Here is a 6,089-nt window from a genome sequence, read left to right as displayed (position 1 = left end):
TTCTAGGGCAACAGAGGTGGGAAGAAAAATGAACCTGCCCCCACTGAGCTGCCCCTCGGGGATCACTGTGCCAGCTTTTCCCCACTCTGTTGAGACGTTGGCATCTCTCTTCCTCCTCTGTTGGTTGCTGCATCTTTATCTTGTACAGGGGTTGAGAGTAGACAAAGAACTTTCATGTTTGTGATCTCATAGAGATTTTCATTCTGGATTATCACCGTAACTTTTCCTGGATAAATGGCACCCCAATAGGTAGTGTGATGAGCCCAGTGTGCCAGTCAGCAAGTGGCAAAACCCTCCTCAATCCCAGCCTCTGGTGTCAAAATCCAGTTTCCTTTCTCTTCTGTTCTGCTGAGAGCAGGGAAGGACTTATCCCATGGGTAGGAAAGAGACGCCAATTCCAAGTGATTGCCTGGCAAGCTTTGCTGGGTCCGGATTCAACAGGGAGGGGTTTGGGAATCCATTACTAATGTCTGCCATGGCCTCTGGGAGAGGTAGCGGGGCGAGTGGCCTCTATTTGACATTTCTGATTCCTAGGGCAGAGCCCTCACAGATCTCAAAGGTTTGGGGACTTCAGAGGCAGCTATGGTCTCCAGGCTGCTTGAGAGTGGTCAGGTTGTCCCTCTGAACCAGCCCCCAAAGCAAAAGCAGCTCTCCCAACCCCACCGCTCCCCAAGAGTACTAGCTAGCAGGAAGGGGATTTCTCAGAGCTTTCAGGCGACCCATCAGGGTCATTGATCTCTGAGAACCAAATACTTATGTCTGACTAATTAATTAGCCCTGACGAGCTCACCACCATAATTCTGAATCTGTAATTACATTTCACATTAAAGCACGAAAAGTTAAGACTAAAGCCAGTGAGAAATGGCGTGACATCCCGCACCCCCACTCCATCCCCAGTCTAGGGACTGCAGCTCTGGAAACCACCTCCTTTTGATTGCATTGTTCCCTGGGGTGCTGTTCCCAGCTGTGTGACAAACCAGTTCCAGCTCCCCTCCCCTGAGGTGGCTGCAAACATTTTGTACAGGGGACATTTTTGGATTTAGAGTTTAAAGTGCCCTGCAGCCAAAGATCACCAAGAACACATCTGTAGTCGAACCAAGTCAGATTTATTGTCTTGTTGCAACAAGGAAGCACACGCACCATGGGGAACCTGGGGTGCCTCAGGAAGAGGGTCTGTGCAAGGACTTATTATAGGGTTTTGGCGTGTGTCGGGGTTTGGAGGAGGGTTCAAGGAAGCGTGACTTCGCTGTGGGTTGGCTGCTGTCAAGGAGCAGGGCTATTTCTGTGATTGGGTATTTTAATAAATCTTACCTAGAAGGAGGGAGGAATGAATGTGGCTAAAACTATAACTGAATACACCAGAGGGTCAGGCAGGCATAGCCCCCAGCCTCGAAGAGCGGGCACGGCTTGGATGCCCCACCGTGCATGCATGCATGCATGTGCGTGTGTACGTGTGTGTGTGCGCACATGCACCCAGGACATGATCGAGTTCTCAGGATGGAATTTGATGATCCCTGCATGGCCGGCACTGCATGTATGACCTCGTTTGATCTCAGCAACCAGGGAAGAGTGATCATCCCCATTTTGCAGGCTTGGAGAGATGAAGTGACTTGCTCCAGGTCGTGATGAGAAAGTGGCTGAGGCTAGATTCGAATTCTAGTCTAGTTCTAGAATCTGAATCCTGATCACTGCCCTGGGGCCAGTATGGGCAAGACGCCTCTTGTGGATATTTGCTGTTTGGGGACCCACCATCCAATTGCTTCAATTTCTTTTTGAGGATTTACTTCTTCCCATGGGATACAATCTCCATGGGGCTCTTTGTCTCATTTTCAACACACCAGAAATTATCTTATTGGTTTCTCCTTTGGTGTCTGTCTCTCTCAAAATACACTGAATCCGGCTGGGTGCGGTGGCTCACACCTGTAATCCCAGCAGTTTGGGAGGCTGAGGCAGGAGGATCGCTTGAGCCCAGGAGTTCAACACCAGCCTGAGCAACATTACAAAACTCTGTCTTTACAAAAAATACAAAAATTAGCCAGGCGTGGTGGCACGCACCTGTAGTCCCAGCCACTCGGGAGGCTGAGGTGGGAGGATCACCTCAGCCCAGGAGGCAGAAGCTGCAGTGAGCCGAGATCATGCCACGTTGCCAGCTTGGGCAACAGAATGAGACTCAGTCTCAAAAACAACAAAATGAGATTGAATCCCAGTGCCTAGAACAGGCTGTGCACACAGCAGGTGCCCAAAAATATTGAAATGAGTATGAAAGAATGAATGACATCAGTGCCTTGCCCAGTCTACTTCAATCCCTGAATTTTCTCTGAATTTCCCTAAAGACCCCTGTGTGAGAGGATTCTATGTGAGGGGCAGTCCTGGAAGGGCCAGAATGACTTCACAATAGCTTCTCTTTCACATGCCCATGGCCTGAAGGCCAAGGACACTGGGTTTCCAGAACACTGAGTTTTTTAAACAACCATGTGCCATTCGGACAAGTGTCTTCCCTTACTCAGTGGCCACTGCCATGGCCCCATAAAAGCCAGATTCAGAGGCATTTGGAGAAGGCAGCCTGACTGGTAACCCTGCACATAGGGGGCCCAGTGTAGTGAGTGGCTCATGCCTGTAATCCCAGAACTTTGGGAGACCAAGGCAGGTGGATTGCTTGAGCCCAGGAGTTCGAGACCAGCCTGGGCAATATGGCAAAACCCTGTTTCTACAAAAAATACAAAATAAACTAGCTGGTTGTGGTGATGCACACTTGTGGTCCCAGCTACCTGGGAGGCTGAGGTGGGAGGATTGCTTGAGCCTCGGAGGCGGAGGTTGTAGTGAGCCAAGATTGAGCCACTGCACTCCAGCCTGAGCAACACAGCAAGACCCTGTCTCAAAAAAACAAACAAAACCCAAAAATTCCCCACTCAAACCCTGCACATACATCTAGGCAGACTCAGGGCCCGGGGCAGCCAAGGAGCAGAAGCCTTCGGCAGCAGAGTGAACGCCTTCAGCTTCCTCTGCAGGCTCCCGGAGAGGTTTCTCTGTCGTTGCTGGTGGGCTCCAGCAGGCTGGCTCTCTTGGTGGAAGGTCTATAAGCTGACACAGACCCCATCCCAGTAAGCCCAAGCCTTTGAGTCTCCCTACAGCTCAGAAAACACTTGGACTGTCACGGTAAGAAAAGCATGACGGAACTGCAACTGCTGGTCTCCGGGTGGAGGAGCTGCTGCCCCCCAGTGCGTAATGGAAGCTCGGGAATAGCTGGGGCGTGGGCACACAGGGAGCCTGCACACCCGGGGCTGAGTGAAGCCCAGCAGAGGCTCCTCAGGATGTCCTGTTAATGTCAGCCAAAGCGTCTTGCAAGGAGTTTCAAAAACAAACTCCAGAAGGAATGTCAATTCGATCCCTGGAACAAAATAATGACAGTTATCACAGCCACGAGTCATTGATGGCTCATAGACGGCACAGACTGGGGCTTTTCAGCCCATTTCTCCGTGGTTCACGGCAAGACTGCATGGTGGGTGCTGCTATCCCCGTTTCATGGAAGAGGAAACTGCAGGTCTGAGGGGCCAGGAAACTTTCCACCGGCCTCCCAGCTAGTGGGCGGCAGAGCTGGGGTTTGCACCCAGTGGCAGGATGCTCTGAGGCTCTTGCTCTCTCTAATGCCCTCGTGAGATCTGCACTCAGCTGGGGCTCTGGAGCACATGCCCTCAACAAGTGTAACAGTTAGGATGACTGCCGTGAAGCAAAGGATGCCATTCTGACCCCACACTCCAGAGGGTGGTGAGAACTAGGAATGCCGCCTAGGCTGCTGTGCAGTTTTGTTTTTGTGTGTGTTTTTGTTTTTGTTTTGTTTTGTTTTGAGATGGAGTCTCATTCTCTCGCCCAAGCTGGAGTGCAGTGGTGTGATCTTGGCTCATTGCAACCTCTGCCTCCTGGGTTCAAGCAATTCTCCAGCTTCAGCCTCCTGAGTAGCTGGGACTACAGGTGTGCGCCACCACATCCAGGTAATTTTTGTATTTTTAGTAGAGACAGGGTTTCACCGTATTGGCCAGGATGGTCTGGAACTCCTGACCTCAGGGGATCTGCCCGCCTCGGCCTCCCAAAGTGTTCGGATTACAGGCATGAGCTACTGAGTCTGGCCGTGCAGCTTCTTCTGAATCACAGTCCAAGTGATTGTGTGTGCAGTGTAGGGGGCACAGTGAGGTGCCCTGGGGCCACATGGGCCTGGAAATGCCTTGGCTGGATCCTTCTGGCTGAAAGGCACTTTGCTTCTGTTCTGTGCCACTCGGACGATTCCTCAGAGGCGGCAGTGTGGATGAGGGAATGTGACTTTCCTCCGATCGTGCCTGAGTGCAACAGAAAACTGCTCTCCATCCAGCGTCTCCTCACCCTGCTGGGATGTCAGCAGCAGCAGGAGCCACTCTGGAAGCTTAATCCGAGCCTGATCTCCAGGGTCATGGGCAGCCCTGTTTTCTTAAAGTGAAAGGTGAGGAAATGTAGGAAGAGGACTAACGGATGCGTATTTGGTGCCAGGTGCTGTGCTGGGTGTGTTATACGTAACTGCATTTAATCCTCACGTGCTCTGGAAGGGACATCAAGATTCCTGTGTTCCAGATAAGGAACACACAGGGAGGCTGCCCTCCACATGGGGCAGGAAGTGGAGGGTTGGGGTTTGCGCACACGTCTCTGCAATTCCAGAGCCCATGCTCTGCTTCTTGGAAAACAGCACTGAAGGAACCACTTCCACAGTTCTCCGGCCACCCTGGCCAATTTGATAAATTTCCAGGAGATAAGCCTGAGGCCTAAGGGGGTCCTGGATTTACTCGTCAGCCAAGCTTGGTGAGAACCCAGCTGTCCAGACCCTGTGGCTTTCAGCAGTGCCTTGTCTGCTAACAGGCTCTGCTGCTGTCAGAACAGTGGAGGCCAGCACTTCTCAAACTCTGTTCCAGCTAATTATTCTTAGGCACTTGCAAGTTCTGTCAGCATATTACAATTATATTTTCATTTAAATGATTTTAAAAACGCACTTATTTTTCCTGGTTATAAAGACATCCTTTCTCTTGTAGTGATAACTTGTAAGTAAAAGCCAGAATGTCAGAATAAAGCTTTAGTTTTAGGTGGGTGTGCCTCACACTGGAGGCTGGCGATGTGTGTTTTGGGGAGGCGGGTGGTTACACTGTTTTTTCTTTTAGCTGCATGAATGCTCCTTGTGAGGACGCCTGCGTGCATGAATTCTTCTTAGGTGTTGAGACATCTGACTTCCAGAGAGTCCACAAGCCTCTCGAGGGTTCTTTCCTGACTGGATCCTAACAAGTAAGTTTGTGCTCTGATCCTCAGGGGCTTCCCAGGCCAGGGGAGCAGCGAGAAGCCACTGGGACATCAGAGCTGCCGAGGGTCAGGGCAGAAGCACCAAGGCAGGGCAAACACCTGGCAGGTCTGACCCGGGCTCCCGGTGCAGGGCTTTCCGCCGAGGAGACCTGGTTGGGGAATGCAGTGAGAAGGGCTGCGTGTCCTGTGGGGAGACAGCAAGTGCAATCCTCACTAAGGGAACAATGCCCGGCACACCCAGAGGTAGCTGTAAAATTTCACTCCAGACACTTATCTGGGTTTGTTCAACATCTGTTTATCACTTTCGAAAGTTACTACTGGCTGGGCATGGTGGCTCATGCCTGTAATCCTAGCACTTTGGGAGGCCAAGGTGGGCGGATCACTTGAGCCCATGAGTTCGAGACTGGTCTGGATGACATGGCAAAACCCCATCTCAAAAAAAAAAAAAAAAAAAAAAAAAGAATATTACTGTGTAAAACATGGACTGCAAAGATATACGCCCAACCTATGGTGACAGCTGCCTCTGGGAAGTGGGTGAGAGGGACGGGCCCACAGAGGGTGCTCAACTGAAATGTGTTACTTCTTGAAACACAATTGGAAGCAAATAGGACAGACTGCCAACAACCCTGAACTCTGGCCAGGGAGGCGAGGACATGTGCTCTGCGCCCCTCTGCATCTTCCCTCCATTGTGGAAGCCTACATGCTCCCTAAGCCCAGATACCCAAGCGTGAACGGTCCAGGCATATGGCGGAATGAAATGCAGAACGCAGCCATCA

Source organism: Symphalangus syndactylus, chromosome 13 (assembly GCF_028878055.3).
Source record: "Symphalangus syndactylus isolate Jambi chromosome 13, NHGRI_mSymSyn1-v2.1_pri, whole genome shotgun sequence".
Lineage (NCBI taxonomy): Eukaryota > Metazoa > Chordata > Mammalia > Primates > Hylobatidae > Symphalangus > Symphalangus syndactylus.
Note: the sequence above shows the minus strand (reverse complement) of the source record.